The sequence below is a fragment of the Plecotus auritus genome, assembly GCF_963455305.1.
Source record: "Plecotus auritus genome assembly, chromosome: 8".
In the NCBI taxonomy this organism is placed as follows: Eukaryota; Metazoa; Chordata; class Mammalia; order Chiroptera; family Vespertilionidae; genus Plecotus; species Plecotus auritus.
The window spans coordinates 77,510,987-77,532,264 of record NC_137782.1 but is presented as its reverse complement, the minus strand read 5'-3'; the positions used below and the strand labels follow the sequence as shown (position 1 = coordinate 77,532,264).

General features: G+C 37.3%; 1 protein-coding gene and 1 pseudogene across 5 annotated transcripts in view; one reads left to right on the top strand and one right to left on the bottom strand.

Moving 5' to 3' along the window:
- MACROD2 (mono-ADP ribosylhydrolase 2) overlaps positions 1-21,278 on the bottom strand; it is a 1,970,509-nt gene that overhangs the window by 1,368,442 nt on the left and 580,789 nt on the right. The window lies entirely within an intron of this gene.
- Positions 7,143-21,278, top strand: part of LOC308255834 (lysine--tRNA ligase-like) — a 65,175-nt pseudogene continuing 51,039 nt past the window's right edge. The window contains exon 1 of the transcript in view: positions 7,143-7,220. The product of the transcript in view is annotated as a lysine--tRNA ligase-like (transcript). The remainder of the gene's footprint in view (positions 7,221-21,278) is intronic.

Here is a 21,278-nt window from a genome sequence, read left to right as displayed (position 1 = left end):
ACATTTATAAATAACTAATATCCTGCTATAGCTGGATAATACAATGGTATTATAATAGATAACATAATGGTATTATGTTAATAAACTTGAATATTCATGAAAGATCTGGTTAAATATGAAAGCTGTTTGTTTGGAAAAACCACTTGAGGAATAAGGTAGCTTCATCAACATTAGATTTCATCACAGATTTTATAGCATATCATAAAACATAAGTGCTTTCATGAGTGATAAAAATTGCTTCAATATTTGACAGTCTGTGCTTCAAGGAATCCTGATTGGCATCTGATTAGACTTTTGCTCCAGTTATTACCTTCTTTAGTGAAATTAGTAGCCTAGAAAATTGCATTGTAATTCGTCAAGGGGAAATTAACATTGTAACAGATTTTAAGGCTATGATCATATATTTACTTAGTATACAAAATAAATGTTTCTCAAGCAATTTCTAATAAAAAGTATGCCAGAGAGTATGTATTATCGATTCCTCTGGAATTATGACAATCCATTTATGCACATTTGGTCTCTATAAATGGAGAAGTTTTATCTGCCTTGAATTCCCTGTGTGATGGCATTAAAATAAATTACAGCGAGAATGTGAACTCTCTGTTATTACTGTCTATTGCATGTTCTATTTAAAATCATCTTGAGCACCAAGTACTTTTATAAGGATCCTTCAAATGCAACCAATACTAACAATATTTCATCCTAATACCAAGTTAATAATTCACAGTCAGAATTTCTCTCCTAAAAATCAATGTGTTACATTATGTGCAATGCTCTAGGAATCTTACACATGGAAGCATCATAGGTAAATAATGCTGGGAATTGGATGTCAAAGGTAGGTACAGATATATTTTAGTAAAATAAACAAGTTTTAAAGGTTACAAATTGAACCCAGCCCAATCAAATTAAATTAGAAGAAAGTGAGCTATAGGTATATTCCCATCAGTCTTCAGCAGTCTATATACAGTCTTAAACTATATATAGAGAAGGAAACGCATAGAGTGCATGGAAAATTGTAGGTGGTGAAATGAAAAACTATAACAAATGATGACAAATTCAACAGATTCATGTTAAATTCATGTCTTATTTATGTTCCATTGGTATAGGTCAGTGGTCGGCGAACCGTGGCTCATGAGCCACATGCGGCTCGCAAGCCGCAATTTGCCGCTCTGTGAGTTTGCCAACCACTGGTATAGATAATACATTTAATACTCATTAAATTAAAAAAAAAGCACCTAGATAATAAACTTAATTTTTCAAGGAGCTGCATAATGATATTTAATCTTAAAGTGAAGGAAATTTTTAAATTGACAAAATATCATTAGAGGGTAAATCAGTTTCAAAAAGTTGGGTCTTATTTTTAAACTAGGGGCCCAGTGCACGAATTCGTGCACCTTGAAAGGAACTGTGGGCTGTGAGGCTGCGGTGGGCACAGGGGCGGGTCTCAGCCCATCCTCCACGCCCCCACTTGGCCCCTCCCACCATGGACCCCAGTCCCCTGTCTGCCAACAGCCCCACTACACCTGCTGACGGTGTGGAGTGATTGGGGCTGGCGCCAGCAGCGGGTGTGAGCAGGGCTGGCACCGTCAGTGGGTGCAAGCAGCAACTGCTACCCTGATCGCCCCTCAGGAACAGGAGGAGGTGGAGAAGCCCTCAGGGGGGATCAGGGACTGCAGCTGCTGCTTGCATCCACTGATGGCGCCAAGTGATCGGGATCGGAGCCAGGCACTGGCAGCGGGTGCAAGAAGTGGCTCTGGCACCGGCTGCAGATGCTAGCAGGGCCGCTGCTGGCAGCAGGTTCGAGCGCCTGGTGGAACTGTGGCATGTGGGAGCAAAGAATTTTCAGAGGCTCACCCCGATGACAGCAACCAGCGCCCCACCTTGGTCTGGCGCCTTTGCTCACCTGCTCCTCCATCCCACTGCAGCCGATGCCCACCATGTTCCGCACTCTGCTGCCTGCTGCCAATGCCCACCATGTTCTGCATGCACCCCCTGGTGGTCAGCACACGTCACAGTGACTGGCTGTTTGGTTGTTCCATCGTTTGGTCTATTTGCATATTAGGGTTTCATATATATATATATATATATATATATATATATATATATATGAAGCTATTTGTCACTGGCAAGGAGTAATTCTAAAATAATAATTACCCCTGTGAAAATAACATGTTTGGGATCCATATATGAGCATAATAAAATCATTATCAGAATATAGCATCTTTAGTCATCAAATTGGCCTTTTGACCTTTCTATGCCCTCTTCAAAGGCTCTGTTCCTACCTGTCCCCACCCTGTTTGTGTTTGTTAGTTTATTTTGTGTCTGTTGTTTGTTTTTGGTCACCTACTCCATATCCATACACACACAACTGGTAGCTGGTTTAATATTGTATTTGACATGTGAACACAGGAGTATTACAATTCTGCCTCTAAAGCCCAAAATCAGGCAAGGAGATAAAAACAGCATTATGCTGTATATGCAAAAAATTGACTATGAAGAGCCTCAATGTTCTGTCATATAAACATCAATTTTAAATATGGTATTGCTATAATTCATTCATTGCATATCTGATAAATGAAACAACGCTAACTCTTAAGAACATTTATCTATAGAATTTTGGAAAATTGCAATAATAAGAACATCTTAATTAATCTATACTGGAGTGAGACAGTGGGACAAAACTTACCTTATGATAATCTGTAAATATAAAATTCCATTGGAATGCTAAACTTTAAAAAATAAGTTTTGAAAACTCTATGAGGATGGATCCAAATTTTTATTGAGTTACCAAGAAGAGACAACCAAACCACTACAAAATAGCGAAAGAGCTTCAAAATGGGCTTTTGAAAGTCAGCATTCACATTTATTGATCACAGCTTTCTAATAGATTACAGTACTTAGATTCTTCCATTGCTACTAACAGTTGGTGAGCAGCTGAATCAGACTCTTAGTCAAGAAAATAAAGCTCTTGCCTCATGATGAAAACCCCTCTCTAGGCACAGAAAATACAAAACTACAATCCAAATTCACTTCTGCTTCTTGACTCACAAGAGTACCAATTTAATGGCTGGCAAAATATACATATTTAAAATAATGAGAATTACACTATTTTAAAGTTATAATTTATCACATATGTGCTACCTATCTGCTCAATACCTCATATACATTATTGCTTTAAATTTTCAAAATAAACCCATCAGATAGGTATTCTTATTCCCACATCACAGGTGAAGAACTGAGGTTTTACGTGTGTGTGTGTGTGTGTGTGTGTGTGTGTTTAATTTCACCCATCTACACATCTAGATAGTGTGTATCATTTAGTCACTCATATATTCATTGAACAAATATTTAAAGAATAGCAGGTGGCAGGCACTGTGGCAGGAGCTGAGGCTACAGCTATGAAGAAAGGACACAGAGTCACCTCAGGAGTCATTTATCTGTCAGTCCCACATTCGTAATGGCATGTAAGCAACCTGAACTACATTACTGTCTAAAATGACAAAAGCAGTATAACCTGTTATCTAACCATCACTATTAAAGTTCCTGCTTCTTTTTCATTTCCTTTCAAGAAGAGTAAATTATGAAATGGTATGTTATAAAGTAATATGAAATATTTTAACATTTCACTTTATTTACAAAAGTTCATCAAAACTGTCTTAATTCAGCCTGACCGGTGTTGCTCAGTGGTTGAGCATGGACCTATGAACCAGGAGGTCACAGTTCAATTCCTGGTCAGAGCTTATGCCCGGGTTGCAGGCTCGATTCCCTGGTAGGGGGCGTGCAAGAGGCAACCAATCAATGATTCTCTCTCATCATTGATGTTTCTGTCTCTCCCCCACTCCCGTCCTCTCTGAAATCAATAAAAATATATTTTTTAAAAAAGAATCTGACTGAAACTTACCATTCCCTTTACCTGTGAATGCAAGGAATAAATCAAAGTGGTTTCAGGAAGACCTGTCATTTGGTTAGCAGTAGAAATCACAGATAATTTTCATTCCAGTTGATACAGAGTTCCTAGAATATTATTTAACACACATCTCTAAATATAGTAATATTTAGATCTAATGTCAGCTCTTATTATTTAATGTGTTAATGTAAAGGCACATAAATTACTATTTCACAAATTTATTTTAAAATTGTGATAAATATATTTCTATATAATTAGCTTCCTAAGTAATTCTTTGTATTTCATCTTATGCATTTAAAATATTCTGAGGAGAGGTTCACAAATACCAAAGAAATCAACTACATACACACACACACACACACACACACATGCACGCATGCATGCACGCCCACACTTAAAAAAATCCCTGCTAAAGCCTGGAGGTGGAATGAAAAAAGAGGGATGGAGAGCTGAGAAGTGTTTACAGTCCTACTGGTGGTTCATTTACTTGGGAGAATGACAAAAAAGTATGCTACTCAAAGATTATTAAAAAGGTGTTCCTCATTAGACTGACTTGAACAACACTCTGTGAGTGCTGATGTATTGTGCCCAATACTGAAGCAATAGTGAAACTTAAGAACTTGAGTCAAGGAGGAATTTGAGTGATGGCTCAGTAAATCCTACTTTTGATGGCATATAGCTGTGGTTAGTTAAAGGGCTGTGAACTGTAAAAGAATTAGACAAAACTTTTTTAGACTTTTTATTGAATGATAGCTGTTCTGTAATCAGCTTCTGAAAAATGAAAATGGTGGAAAAATCCCCTCTGGGCTGTGTAAAGTGTATCTTGATTGCAGCTGAACAAAACCACAGTCCTGCCTGACCATAGGTCATTGAAAGATTACTGATTAAAGGAATTCCCCTAGTCACAGGAATTAACTCTCTAGAACCTCCTATCATAGTTGGATAAATAATAATAAACAATGTAGAGCAGACAAGAATTTATTGATTTACATGAAATTGGGCATGGAATGAGTGAGTTAAGTTCAAGGAGAAGATACCTAGATCTTAATGATGTACTAATTCCTTTAAGAGATGAACTCTATTAAAAACAATTTCAAGTTTAATCACAACAGAAAAAAAAGGCATGAGTTACCTTAAGACTCTGCTAAAATGCAAATGGCTTACGCTTGTTCATTCCTGCACATTAGTCAGGAAACCCAGGGGACTTACCTGGAAGCAAGTGAACAAAGGTGTTGCTGCCAAGGTTAAAGCTATGAATATCACTGGTAGATGAAATGACCTGTGACTCTCTACCAAAAGATGAGAGTGGATATTAAGTATGTATGTTGTTGTTTATCTATCATCTATATAATATATATATATATATACATTGAGTGGCCAGATTATTACGATCTCTGAACGCATAATAATCTGGCCACTCAGTGTGTATATATATAATAAAAGGCTAATATGCAAGTTGTCCCCTCGACCAGGAGTTCAACCAGCAGGCAGGCCGGCCAACTGCCCATATCCCCTCCCCCTGGCCAGGCTGGCCGGACCCAAATTCATGCACCGGGCCTCTAATACACACACACACACACACACACACACACACACACACTCACACACACACACTCACACACACACACACACACACACTGAGTGGCCAGATTATTATGTGTTCAGAGATCATAATAATCTGGCAATCTGGCCACTCAGTATGCATAATAATCTTGCCACTCAGTGTATATATATATTAGAGGCCTGGTGCATGAATTCATGCATGGGTGGGTCCCAGCCAGCCTGGCCAGGAGGAGGGGAGATGGGCGGTTGGCCGGCCTGCCTGCTGGTTGAACTCCTGCTTGAGGGGACAATTTGCATATTAGCCTTTTATTATATAGGATATACACTGAGTGGCCAGATTATTATGCGTTCAGAGATCATAATAATCTGGCCACTCAGTGTGTGTATATATATATATATATATATATATATATATATATATATGCCTACTAAGTGCTGCCTAGATAAGTATATATAGTATACTTTACATATATCCACTCATCTAATTCATAAATCATCCTGATGATATGATTACTATTTTTATTATGCCCTTTATACAGATGAGAAAACTGGGGATCTTGTATTTTTGTTTTGTTTTGTTTTTTAATCCTTGCTTGAAGATACTTTTCCATTGATTTTTAGAGAGAGTGCAAGAGAGAGGGAAACATCAACTGGTTGCCTCCTGCACGTGCCCTGGGGAGGAGCCTGCAACCAAGGTAGGAGCCCTTGCCCAGAATCAAACCTGGGACCCTTGGGTCTGCAGGCCGACTCTCTATCCACTGAACCAAACCAGTTAGGGAAAAGACCTTGTTTAAAGTCAAACAGATCCTGGCAGAATCAGGTTTGTGGCCTCCTGGTCTTCTAAAACAATGCTTTCAAAACTATGTTGAATTCCCTCAGTATAAATAACTTACAGCGGTATAACCCTGGAGTAGCCTAAACTGGAGTGCCCAACAAGAACCACTGAAAGTTATAACTTGAAGTAGGAAGGAGAAAAGAAAAATATTTCAAGTGTGTTTAAAAGACTTTCATCTAATTCTTTTAGTTCTAACTGAGACTAATTCTCAAATACCTAATTTATTTCCCAATTTATTTTTCTCTTTTACTTCTAAGAACTTTGGGAACTGAGGGAAAAAATAGAGAAGATGGAAAGAAAGGGTTACATGACAGAGACAATATTCACTTTTCTACTTCCTTTCAATTCATGCTATATTTGTATGTATGAAATGCAATGGGGTTTTAAATAGCATGATATCTTAAAAATGGTCATGGAAAGGATATTTAGACATTGATTTAATAGAATTAAATTTAAGATATAACAATAATAATGTAAACTACTAAAAAATCCCATCATGGAATTCTATTGGCAGAGACCATCAATACAGAGGTATCATTGACAGGGAGGTTGCCCTCCATAAACACAAAAAGGAATTTAGCTGCCTTTTCTTCCCAGGTTTAGGTTATGAAACAAAAAACTTAAAAAGAAAATCATAATTCAGACTTCAAAATCAAAATTTAAAAATCACAACTGAAAATAAGTTTTTCCCTGAGTTCCAAAATCCTGACAGGAGTTTGACAAGAAACATTTTTTGGAAGTCAACCATCTAAAATACTGCTTATTCATGATGCTGCCAAGGAGGAAAATACTGAGGGGTAAATGAGATTGCAGTCTCTCCTTGTCCAGCTGTCAACGATGACAGAAAATTTCTCTTCTGTGGAAGAGATAAAACTTGAAAAAAGTCATACTGTTGGAAAACTGTGCATCACCTCAGTAGGTCTGAGGAATATCTAAAAATTGCTGTAATGTGACAGCAGCCACCTGGACACCAATTCAAAAATGACAAAGATCATTTCTGTAGTACAATGTGAACAGCAGGGGATTGGCAGATCATAATGAAAAAAAAGAGTGTACACATGTAAAACTACACGGGAGTCATGATTAGGCCTGCAGGGTATTGGGGAACACAGATGCTGAACAAGGTGACAACTTACAAGCCTCAGATATGATTTTTTCCTCTAGTGTTCACTTTAATATTTCACTCAGTCTTCTTTTCAATGTAACTACCAATTAGGCAGCTTAACGATAATAAATCAATGACTCTGGTAGGACTGCCAACTTGTGCAGGACTTGCACATCTCAGTGGTCAACTGGAACACTAACAGGTACCTGAAGAGCACTTCTAAAAAGTGACCACAATATCCTTCAGAGAGCATTTTTATTCTTCCTAAAGCTAGAAAAATCAAGGTATACCAGTAGAGTTGACACTTAGAAATACGCAAGGCAAGGCAAGTTCATCCTTAAAACCAGCATAGAAAGGCAGCTGGGATAGTGTTAAATGAAAACCTTCAGAATGTCCTTCTCTTCCCACCCTACTCTCCTTATCATCTCTCCTCCTGCTGGTTCTCTCCAGTTTTTCATTTTCCACTGGGCGTATTACATTAACAAATCACATCTTGTTTGTAGAGTATGAAAAGCCATCTCAACTCAGTGAATCCATGATATCTGATCTACCACCATTATTCTACATCTAGGCTACTGGGCTTCTTTTCTTATCTATAATTCCAATATTCATATGCATTTTACTTTTACACATTCAGGGACTGTACATAAGACTCCATCAGTGTCAGTGTTTTCTTCCTTTGGGTTGACTTAACCTTACCTGTAATTGATCTCCTTTTGATCTTTTTCCCCAAATAGAGAGGGAACCATATTTTATTCGTTTTTGAACCAAAAACATAGGGCATATTTCCTTACACTTAGCAGGTGCTCAACAAATGCCTGTGGGAATAAAGTACAACACCCTGAAAACGGACCAGAACATTTTGTAACTATCCTCATTTTTCTTAAAAAAATATGTAACATAAAGAAACCTTTGAGCACAGGTACAGACTGCATGAATAGGAAGAAATCAGGGCATCCAGTCAGTCTGGTGATAGTCAAAACAAAATCTCTATGCATCATTTACTCTCTTCTGTGGGGCTCCCACTCAGCTTCCCAGGGTCACTCTTGCCTTGCTTATCTCAACATCACAGGTGTTTCCCCTAGAGCCCCAGAAAGGGATACAGTGGTGTGAGTTTAAAAGCTGCAGTGGCACCCAGTGAGAGAAAGGAGAGACAGGAAGGGAGGAAAGAAAGGAAGGAGGGAGGGAAGGAGAAAGGGAGGGAGGGAGGAAAATTAAATCTTCTAATATTTTGTTAATTCCAGATTAAAGGTCTTGCATAAGAGAAAAGTACTCTTTTATATCCATAAACTTCTATTTTATCTTTACTGCCCCTTTATTTCCAAACTATCTACTAGAGATCTGCTTAGCTTTAGACAATTTGGCTGCAAACATATTTTGATTTAATTTATTTTTTGGAGGGAGTTGGTCTGAGGGGGTAAAGTTGAGGGGCCTTCAAGCTGCCCTTTGGGGTGGGAAGTAGAGGAATACTAGGGTGAAGTAGGGAGAATTATATAGTTTCAGGAAGTAGTAATTATATCCTCTGAAAACATTTAAGGGAATGAATACATGTATATTTAGAGATTCATTTCATCTCAATTTTATAGATGAAATGACAGAGAGAAAAATGTATCTACTCCCCTATCAACATTACTCCCAAATAAAAAATAAAATGAAGTTAAACTCCTTTTCCATTCATTAATCATTATCACATCAAAATTGCATTTTAATATAATTCTTATTCTTATAGATGACAAGCTCTGTGTATTATAATAATGGAATTATATCAAGTACACATAAAAATAAATAAACCTCGAAAACAAATTGTGCAGTATTTAAAAATTAATAGTTGAGGTAAAGTAAGACACAAATCAAATTCTATTTTTTCCCAAGAATAATAGATTTAGTTTATAAATGTGTTCTTAAAATTTTGTGTTCTGTCAAATGTGTCTCATATCAATGGGGAAAACTCAGCATCTATTACTATTTGTCACCACATCCTTACATTTTTTATTCCAATATTACATGAGAATTAATTTTATACTCTTGACTTTCATCTTCTTGATTTGTCAAAGTATTCTTGCACCTGGTGGTTAGTATTTATCTTACATCTAATGGCTGTCATGCAAGACTTCAAACTAAATTAAGACTACAATGTAATGAGGAAGTTACAAGCATGAATAAATTATTGATCAAAATAAAATATTGATTGAATGATTGAAACAAGTTCTTACATTGGCTTTAATGATAAGCATTAATCAGAAAATAATTATAATTCTATATAATAAAAAACTAATATGCAAATTGACCAAACAGTGGAATGACCAGTCGCTATGATGTGCACTGACCACCAGGGGGCAGATGTTCAATGCAGGAGCTAGCCCCTGGTGGTCAGTGTGCTCCCACAGCGGGAACGCTATTCATCCAGAAGCTGGGCTTAAGGCTGGTGGCTGGTGAGTGCCAGCGGTGGTGGTAGGAGCCTCTCCTGCCTCCACAGCAGTGCTAAGAATGTCCGACTGATGGTAGGGAGCGGGCCTAAGCCATCAGTTGGACATCCCCCAAGGGCTCCCAGATTGTGAGAGGGCACAGGCTGGACTGAAGAATCCCCCAAGTGCACAAATTTTGTGCATCAGGCCTCTAGTCTATCAATAAAAATAATTGTCAGTCCAATTAATACTTTTATGTAACATTTTTTACCTTAGCATTGTAAAGGAGGCCTTCACATTTTTGGATACTATTCTGATGGGATATTATTATGAGCATAGAGAATTCAGCATCAATGAGCTTTTGCTACTATGAGCATGATTACCATAGCCTCTGTTTCTTGAAAGGTTGTAAAAAGGAGCGCTTTAGTGACTTTTCCAGGTACAAATCTAGCTCTGTTGGGCCTTTACTAGTGGATTTAGTGAAGTGATGCCTGGCCTAGACTATTACAAAATGCATAAAAGCACTTGTAACTTGTCTCAAGTTACATGCAATAACCTGTGAAATAATGACAAGCACAAAATGCTACCATAAAATGCCAGCTTGCCTTGTGCCCAATGCTGAAGAACTCTTCCAGTGATTGCACAACAGAGATATTTGCATTTTTAAACACTCTCTTTTGGATTTCCTGTAGTTTTTGTCAGACAAGTATAAAGAAGATGCATATTTACCTCCTTGCCCTCAGTGCACTTTGCACTCACTAAGTATTCATCGGGGGATTGTTGACTAGAATGTTAACTCCAGACTTCTGCCTGGGAGAGAAGACTAAAGCAAAAATATCCCTGCAGACCACAAGGAAGTAAAGGAAATTGAGTTTGAGGGGTGACATGGACCTAAACATTTTATTCTCTTCCTTATAAGAATTAGGCCTCAAGGCCATAGCTTCCTGTCCAGAGCTGTTAGTCTCAGGCAAACACACAATTTCAGACTGAAGAGAGAATAGCTCTAGGGATTTTACTTCAGCAACAATGTTATCCTTATTTTGAGTATCTTAGGGGGGGAAAAGGCCTTCAATATTAAAAACCAGCAGGCTCTCCTACCGAATCCACTATCAGCCCATGCCCCACAATATGTGTAGAATTATAGGCATATTATATAAAACCTTTCAGGAAGTCCTGGTTTTTACCCAATTCTTTCAGGTCTACTGATGGGACCGTATATGAAAATAAATTTGAACCCTCAGTTGGGAGGGAGCAGAACAAAAGGAGAGCCAAATTTGTGGCCAAATATTAGGTATGAAAAACAGTCACAAGGCATGCTCTAAGTCTAAACCAGGAGAATATAGGAAGACATATTTGCCACAATTGAGTAGAAGCTTAAAATTCCATATTTCCTCTCAGTGTCTCCTCTCTCCCTCTCTCTCTCTCTCTCTCTCTCTCTCTCTCTCTCTCTCTCTCTCTCCCTCCCTCCCTCCCTCCCTCTTTTCATTTAACATAGATAACTAAGATTAAAAGATACTAAATATGCCCAGGCCAGTGTGGCTTACTGAGTTGAGTGTCATCCCATGCACCAAAGGACCACCTACCTGTTCAATTCCCAGGCTGTGAGTTTGATGTATCTCTCTCACATTGATGTTTCTCTCTCTCTCTCCCTCTCTCTCTCTCTCTCTCTCTCTCTCTCTCTCTCTCTCTCTGTCTCTCCTCTCTCTCTCTCTCTCCCTCTCTTTCTCCCTTCCCTCTCCCTCTCCTTTGCTCTCTAAAATCACTAAAAACATTTTTAAAAGAAAAATTTTAAAAACATTAAATTTACTTTATAAGAAACTAGATAATAGTAAAAAATATGTTGATTTACATAAATAAAAGTCAATGGGCTCATCAACAATATGTGATCAGAGGAACACATGGAATGAAAACATAGACAAATTTTATTTCAAGTATTGATATTTAAAATATTCATTTGAGAAATATTTACTAAATGCCTATTCTGTAGAAAACACCATAAAGAAATATAACAATAGAGAAGGCACAATCCCTGTCATTAAGTGTCCATTTTCCAAAGGGATGACTTGTTCATTGATAAGTATGCTCAAGCTAGTAATGCTACAGACATTACTTATGAGTATGAGAGGGGAAAGTCTTACTTCAGGCCACATTTCAGAAAGGTCTCTTGCTACTTTCTAGTCACAAGACCTCAGACAGGTTCCTCAACTTACCACTGCCTCCATTTTCTCATCTAGAAAGGGGGGATAATAATAGTTCCAGTCACAGACTTGGTGTGAATCTTCAAAGGGCACATAAATCAGAGCTGAATGCTCTGGTTGCTTCGTATGTGTGTCTCTTCAGAGTGGACTTGCAAGGCAAGGTGGAAAAGGCATGTGAGGAAGGGGAAAGAGGATGCAAAGACTCAGAGATGGAAAATGGTGGCATATTCAGAGAGCTTTGAACAGAGCAGTTTCTAGAATCCGAGGATCAGGGTAGGAAGACATCAGAAATAAAGCTGAAGAAACAGATCAGGGCCAGGCTGAGGCAAGCTGAAGAGTTTACATTCAACCTTTGGTGTAATAAGGAGCCAAATGATATATTATGTGTGCAGAAAAGTTAGATAACTGGGGTACTCTTTTAAGAATATTAAACTGGTGGGTATAAAATAAAATGAAACAGGGAAAAACGGGTTATGGTGTGGGGGGAGAGGGCAATTAGGAGGCTATTATGATACCTCAGCCTTTAAATTGAAATGTCTTGGATTGAGATAGTGTCAAATGTGTTTATGTGCCTGTAAGGGAATAAATTTTTGTTGTTTTAAAACACCAAGTGGGTGCTAATTTGTTACAGAAGCCATGAGAAACTAACACAATTACAAATGTAATTTCTATTGAATAAATAGATTATTAATAAATTAATATTATTATTAAAGGGTAGAAATATTTTGCTTTTTACAAATATTTTTCTTATTTTACTTCACGTTAAAATATTCTTTAAAAGACCATTCTTGCCATAGGGTTCTTTGGAGATAGAAAAAAACATTGCTTTCAAAAACAATCTCTAAATCATTTTTCTTTGTTTACTACATTTTTAAAAGAAACATCTGCATAAGATACTAGACACTTTTAACTATCTGTAGCCTTCTTGTTTTCCAAACTAAATGAAAAATCACTCAATGTAATCCAAAACAGCACACGGTCTTTTGATTTGTTAGAATTAGCTGTTGTACTTTATTACTGGAAAATGAAACTTTGTTTAAATCTTAAAAGCAATTCTCTTTAATAGACAATATTCATGCATTGCCATCTTTGTTTATTTTTGGGGGAGATATTAAGTGATTAATTTCAGGTAAGTGGTTTTTACCTGAAATTAATATATAATTTATGTGTAGAGTATTTCAGTTGCATGTAATGATTGTGAATATGTAGGAAAGGTAGGTTTTCTAAATTGTGAGTGACTGGTTTCAACTTTTCTCCCTGATTCCTTCTCTCCAAGTCTTCAGAAGGGATTCCGAATTCACAGACCCTGGGAAGAGTCACAGTACAAAGATGTGCTGTAAATTAGCTGTTGAGTCTGGGTGTTCTCTCTCCCGTCTGGCCACTTTTCTTTCTATCCTAAAAAACCCCAGGCCATCTTTTTGTTTCCAGGAGAGGGAGAAGCATTCCTTAAGGAGTGAAAATAATTACTAGTAAATGAATTTCTTACTCAAATGCTCTGATATGCAGAACCTTTGATATCTTAAACACAACCAATCATACTGCTTTGTACAAGAATTGCATTGTTTTTAATACACAACTTTTTTTTTAATGTTCATTGATTTTAGATAGAGAGAGAAACATCAATGTGAGAAATATTGATTGGTTATCTCCCATGCCAGCCCCAACTGGTGATCGAATCAGCAACGTAGGTATGTGCCTTGACCTGGAATGGAACCTGAAATCTTTTAGCGATGGGATGACCCTCCAACCAAATAAGCCGTAGGCTGGGGCAATACAGAACTTTTTTACAACATGCAGGAACTGCCTTCGGAGCAGTCACAAATGCTAGTCATTGTTTCCTGGCGCAGTAGCCATATAGGAAGGCTTCTTACTTCTGGTTTTGTCAAATATGACAACAATAAATATAATATTGTCTAACAAATATAATGTGTCTAAGTCCAGTATACATCACTAAGTGTGAAGAGAGCAAACTTGGCTAAAGTTCCAAAGAAATTTATCATTAAACTATGAGGAAAGATTATTCATCCTGGGAAAGAGACCACACTACATAGTGTCTTGTAACTTAAGATTCTTGCAGAATAGATGAACACAGATCTCTCTATCCACATATCCAATTGTTTTGGCAAGTATCAAAATAAAAGCCATCTTATCTCACCCTTTCCACATGTCTCCAATACATACAAACGCATTATCCCCACACTCAACAGTTATTTTGGTAACTGGTACTTGCCCAACCCAGATAGATATTTGGGGGTACCTCTAACCTCTCTATATTCCCATATTAACCCATTATCCACTTTTATTTAATTCACTTCTTTTCTATCTGAGGAATCCATTTTTTTTTAACATTTTCTCTATCTCCTATGTCACTACAATAGTTTAAACCAGTGGTCAGCAAACTGCAGTTCTGTTGACTAATGAGTTTGCCGACCACTGCTTTAAACCATCACTTCTTAGCTATATTATGCAAGGAATTCCTAACTGGTCTTCTCTCTACTCTATTTTCTATACTTCCACTAGATTAGAGTATAACTCCCAAATGAAAGTCTGACCATAAACCTTCCCTGCCTGGAGTAATTCAAGGAATGCCAACAGATCTTTGTACCTCACACTAATTTCTACCACAGCCTTTGGTCTGGGTCTATAGAAGTATTTCTTAACTCCAAACCTGTTTTCTTCACACTTCACACTTTCCCCACTGTTTCAATATTTTTTTCTTTACCCAAACAATTTCTACTTATCCTGAACGTTCAGATCAGACCCCTTTTCAGAAAAACCTTAGAGATTTCTCTTTCTGTTACCCTGCTCAACAATCAAAACTAAATGCCCCATTTCCAGGCTTCCACAGCATGACCTATTACTCAGAATGTGTTTAATTGTCTGTTAATTTATTTCTCCCATTCAACCACTTGGTAAGGCATTATTTGCCATTGAATCCAAAATGCCTGGTACCTAAGTGCCTAATATATAGCTGGCACCCTTGAATTCTTGGATCAACTAGAATGAACTCTAGAAAGTTTCAGCCTTACTTGAGTTTCTAATATATTTATTAACCATGAAAATATATTTAGAGGTGTGTTAATTCAAGAACAAATTAAGTGTAAGATAGTTTAAAATGTTAAATAAAATAATACAATTTAAATAGATTATTTTACTTGTAAAACATTTTTCAGAAGTTTCCCTTCTTTGACCCCTTCCAGCACCCTGTTAGGTAAGTGGGAATTACTTTACACACACACATCTATATATGGAAACTGAAGCAGATATTAACTTATTTTTAAAAAACTCACATGACTAATGAGAAATCTTCCAGAGGCCTGACTATGGTCTTTTTGCCTCAAAGCCAGTGCTATTTAACTGTACCATGTAGTCATCTATAAACAAGTTGACTTGATCTTCAAAAGAATAGCTTGTTTTTATGAACATAGAAACACATTTCCCAATAGAGAGTCTATAAAGCAAATAAAAATTAATCGGAGTTGGGGTTTTAACTTTTTACAAATGCAGAACAGATCAGAATTTCTCTCCTGGGGAGGCTACCTCTCCTGGTTTCATCTTTGAAGGAAGCACTGTGGGAGAATCTGAAGGAGGTAGTTCAGCTGATTTAAAGTTATCTGAGCAGGAACATTGCTTATGTTATTCCGAAGCAGAAAATGCCTGAAGTTTCAAATTTTGCATGTTACCATACACTATTGAAACCTAGGGCTGCATGAGGTTTTAAAGGATTGATACTTTTAAAGTTAGAGTAATTTCCATTTTTTTAAAGGGAAGATCATTTCCTATCTTTTTTATCTTGAACAGATACTCTTCATAATAATGATTACCTTAGCTACCGAATATTTTCTCCAGGCAAAAGAGGGAGTAAAGCAGCATATGGTAAACTTATCCCTACCCCACAATCCACGTGGATGCTGACTTCAAAGCTGAGAGAAGCCCTAATGAAAATTAAACACTAATAATACTTCTTAATAATAGCACCTAGCAATTATACAATGCTTTGCACTTTCAAAGCATTTTATAATCGTTAATTAGTTTATCCACACAACATCCCTACGACTTATGCCAGTATGATTATGCCCATTTTAAAGATGAGGAAGCTGAGATCCAAAGTAATTATTTGCCTTGCCCAAGGCCACTTAATGAATCAGCAGTAGGATCTATACCTGAGTTTATCATGCTCTGCCTCATTTTCAGGACCAGCAGAGAGTGTGGAAATTCTTGAGATCCACAAACCACCTGCATGGATTAAAAACATATTGCTATCTCCACTCACCAATGAGACCCCCTTTTTTTTTCTTCATTGATTTCTATAGAACATATCTCACAAATTAAGAATCTTCCCTTTAAAAATCTAAGTATCTAGTAAACTCATTTAAATCAAATAAAAAGAAAATTAAAACCCAGCACATTGAGAACATTATGTGGTCTCCAATATCACTGTTATGAGACTAGATATATTTGGGATGATGACTAAATAATGTTTTGTTTTTAATAGAAAAGAAGTTGACAACCCAGCCCTACCCTGAAGCCATAATTAAATAGTCTACTTGCTCCAAAATAGGACTACCCACTAACACCAGCAACGTAACTACTAGTAAAATGAACCAATCCAAGGTGCCTAGGTAATTTCTTTTCTCCCTATGATAGACAGGGAGTAAAAAATTGCCCTGAGCTCTTTAACCTTGAGGATATGTAAATCTACATAAGCAAAATAAAACTATCCTGTACCTTTTGGAAATTTCTTCTAATATGCTCCCCATCTGAATCAGAATAGGCCAGGATAGGTTGCAGTAACAAACAACTTTCCAATCTCAATGACATAACACAAATGCGCTACTTCTTGCTCATGCTACTTGTCCATCTTAGGTTGGTGGGGGCTCTGCTCTATTTTGACTTCACTCAGATACATAGATTGAGCATATGGCTACTCTGACAAGAGGAAAGCATATTACAAATTGCACACAACAAGATTTTGAAGCTTTAACATGGACATGCCACATCATCCTCACTCATGCTTCACTGGCCAAAGCAAATTACATAACCATGGCTAACTCAAATGGGCAGAAAGGTACAGAGCCACGTGTGCAAAGGAGAACTATAGTTAAGGGAATCACAGTAACGCCTATCATCAAATATTTAGCTCATTCCTCCTCCAATGTGCCTATGTAATTTCCCCCCCTTTGATAGATAAATAGTAAAAATTTGCTTCCTCTTCAAAATAAAAAATGTCAGGGCTTGGTTCCTTTGGCCACAGAGATCTGGTAAGAGTCCAATAACAATTTTCTATTTTCCTTCCCATCTCGTGGCAACTAGCACGTTTCAAATGGTGGAGGCTCCGTTAGCCTATATCCCTGAGTTAGGATGAGGTGTGGCAAAGTACCTATCCCATCAATAGTGGAACTATCACATGAACAGGAAAGAACCTTGTTTATTGTTGATTAAAGTCCTGACATTATGAGTTTTTTATTTGTTTTTTGTTTTTGGTTATGGCAGGCTAATACAGCCAGTCTTGACTAGTATATCACCTTAGAAGATAACATGAATTGATGACAGCCATATTTTCACAATTAAAGTCAAATGAAAAGCTTTATAATCAACAAGCTCCAAAGGAAGAAAAAATAAGTTAAATGAGGGTGACAAAATTATCCCTGATATCCATTATGCATTATGTTTAGTTCTCTCTACACTCCCGTTTTTTCTTGTCTTTGTCTTTCATTTTCTCCTCTCTCTCTCCCTCTCTCCCTCTCTCTCTCTCTCTCTCTCTCTCTCTCTCTCTCTCTCTCTCTCTCTCTCTCCCTTCCTCCTTCTCTTCCCTTCATTCCTCCCCCCCTTCTTGCTTCCCTTTCTTTTTCCTTCTTACCTTCCTTCTTATTATTTTAAGCATTGAAAACCTTCAAAAAGCAACTTGATTAGAGTGAGCCTCTGGAATCAGAGATGTCTCTGAAGTTATAGAATAATTTTAACAAGCAACTCATGAATAAGGCACTGCAAGTTCCAAGAACAAAGATATTGCTCCTGAGACAAAATACTTTCATAGTGCTTATTATCTAAAGACCTGTCCATCTTTACATGGTAATTCACATTGTTTTTGCCAACCCCTTGGACCTTTGGTTTTTCTTACTGTAATAATTATTAAAAAGATGAATCATTGAGCACTTCCCTGTGGTACACCTGGCACTTTAAATACGTATAATATCTCATTTAATCTTTTATATAATACAAGTTGTATTTTTTCCAATTTATAGATGAAAAAACTAAGATTCCAGGATAGGCATCCAATGAGTGGCTGAGCCAGTATCAACACCAGGTTCAAGTGGCATTAAAGCCCATAATATTTCCTATGTATCTCATTGCTTCATTTTCAAATGCTAGGATACATGACTGGATTCACACTGGTTGCACAATTTCAGCATGGCTTCTATTAAACTTATGCAGTTGTAGAAATTTGAGGTTTAATCTGATTTGTGAGAAATGAGAGATGTGAAGATGCAAGTGTTCAGAGGTTCACCCTAATATCATATAATTCTGCCCGGCCAGTGTGGATCAATGGTTGAGCATCGCTCCATGCACCAAGAGGTCACTGGTTCCATTCCCAGTCATGGCACATGTCCAAATTGCAGGCTCCATCCCTAGTAGGGGACATGCAGGAGACAGCTAATTGATGTTTCTCTTTTATCATTGATGTTTCTCTCTCTCCCTTTCCATTCCTCTCTCTCTAAAATCAATAAAACATATTAAATAATAAGTAAATAAATAAATAAATAAAACCCTATGATTCTGCATTGTGTAAGAGACACTCATCAAATGCCAGACTTGTCTCCTGGCGGCAATCCTGTGAGTTATACCACATGCCACTGTCTGTCTGTTCCCAATATAACAGCTAACAAATATTGAATGTTAACCATATACTAGTTATTATTTTAGGTCCTTTAGACTGTTTAACACATTCAAATCTCAAGAAACTTTCTATGATAATATGTTCTATTATTTATGCTACAGGAACATTGAGGCACAATGCAGTAAGGAACTTGCTGATGATCATGCAGCAGGAATTTGAGCACAGTCATCTTGTTTCCAAATTTATGGACTTCAGCATTCTAATATAGTGACTATCAAAAAAAATCACACACACACACAGTAGGTGAAGCAATGTCCCTTACTATGGAGGCAACTGCTATTCTAAATTCCCTTGGTTCTGCTCCTTAATTCATCCACAGGCCCTCCTAAGGATCAGGCATTGTTTTAGGTACTCTGGACCCGTGAAGAAAACAGTTTTGTGGGGGAGGGGAGAGCATGTACTGCAGACTCCTCCTAGTGACCTTGGTTAAGTCATTTAATTAGTCATATGGTTAGGTTCCTTATCACTTTAGTCAAATTAACACTCTGCATAAAATAAGGGAGGATTGGGGAACTTCCTTTCATGTCTCCCTGAAGCTCCAGAACTCTGAAGCCTCCTGGCTACAACCCATCACCTGCCCAAGTACCAAGCACTCCCATCTCCCCTTCATTATTGTGAGGTTTTGGCTGAAGTCATTTGGAGAAGGTTCTTTCTAACATCATCAATAATATGAAGAATTCAAATTCAGCAGAGTCTCATAGCATCTTGACTCCATTACTAGAAACAAAAATAGATGAGAGAAGTACTTGGGTGAGCTAGCTCTTTAAAAGAATATTTATTTTTTATCCTTTAATGTGACTTCTAATATAAGTACTAGTAAACATCTTTGAAGCAACCTAAACGAATCTTGTTTATGGCTTCTTGGTCTTTAGATGAAAAAACAATTCTTGCAGCAAAACAGAGGAGAACGGCACTCACGCATTTTGCTCATAGAAAGTGGTTTGTGTTTCCCCAAAGATCAGGTGCAGAATCATATTCACCACTAAGAGAACAGAATTTGTTTTAAAGTCACAGAGAAGGGTAGAGCCTCAAATATAAGCTCATGGCTGACACTAGAGGCAGGTAAGTGATCAGTTATCACAGTGAGTCATTACTCCAAGAGGTTTCTTATAAACATTAACCAACAAAGGAGGAAAAATTGGCTACTTGGAAACACACACTAATGACTTAGGATGAAATATAAATCATTTCACAGAACTATACTGAATCTGCAAGTTAAAAGAAATGTGTGTGTGTGTGTGTGTGTGTGTGTGTGAGAGAGAGAGAGAGAGAGAGAGAGAGAGAGAGAGAGAGAAGCAAGAAGAGTGTTGCCAACCAAACCAAGGTTGAGTTCTAATCACAACCCTGAGAGTGCTTGGACTGACAATGTCAAACAAAGTAGTTCAAGTAATAGGACTGAATAATATAAGACTATAAGCTTCCAAAGAAGATTGATTTATCTTTCTTTGAGATATATTTCGGGACCATAACCAAATAAACACTAAATTGAAATTTCTTTGCAAAGCAATAAAACAGACACTCTTGAGTGTCTATACCTCAATCATTTCCTTCCAAGGTTTTAGAATGGAAAGAGAGATTGTGCAGAGTGCAGTGACTTCACAAAGTGACTAGTTGGGAACTAATGATACTACAGCACATTTCATTTGAAATCGGGCTCATTTAAATTCTTCTAAAATGAAACACCCCAGACATTAAGATGAAGTAGAAAAAGTTCTTTCATTATGACAAATTACAGGATGATTTGTTCATCCATTTTATTTCTGTGTGTGTGTGAGAGAGAGGAGAACAAATAAAGTATAAAATATCAAGGCATACTATGTCAAGTATGACGCTACAAGTGTGACTTACTTTTCCTTTCTGTTTAAATCCTGAAAATGCTGACCCTCAAATTGAATCACCGAGAGTGGCCTTATATATAACATCATTTTCTGGGGCTCAGAGACACTCTTGCTCAAAATAATAGCATTCATTGAAATTCATTTAAAAAGACTTTAAAATCCATTTAAAAAGCGTTTAATTCTACAACTACAGATACTTCAGGAGTAGATGACAGGTCATTGGAGAAACCAACACTGTGGTGTAAATGACCAGTTTTGACAGATAATAGGGGAGAAAGAGGCAGGAGAAATACTCTGAGAGCATGAAAGAGATGGATAGAAAGTGAGAATACTGATGACTGGCACTTTGAGAACAAACATTAGTGACTTCATAATTTTACTGAGCACCACCTAGGACAGTGTTCCAACATGACTGGGCTTGGACCTCTGATGTACTTTCATTGATTGCCAGGACTAATGGCCTGATGTTGCCAGGAAAGCTCCAAAGAGCAATACAAGATGAGAGGATTCAAATCAACCTGAACAACCC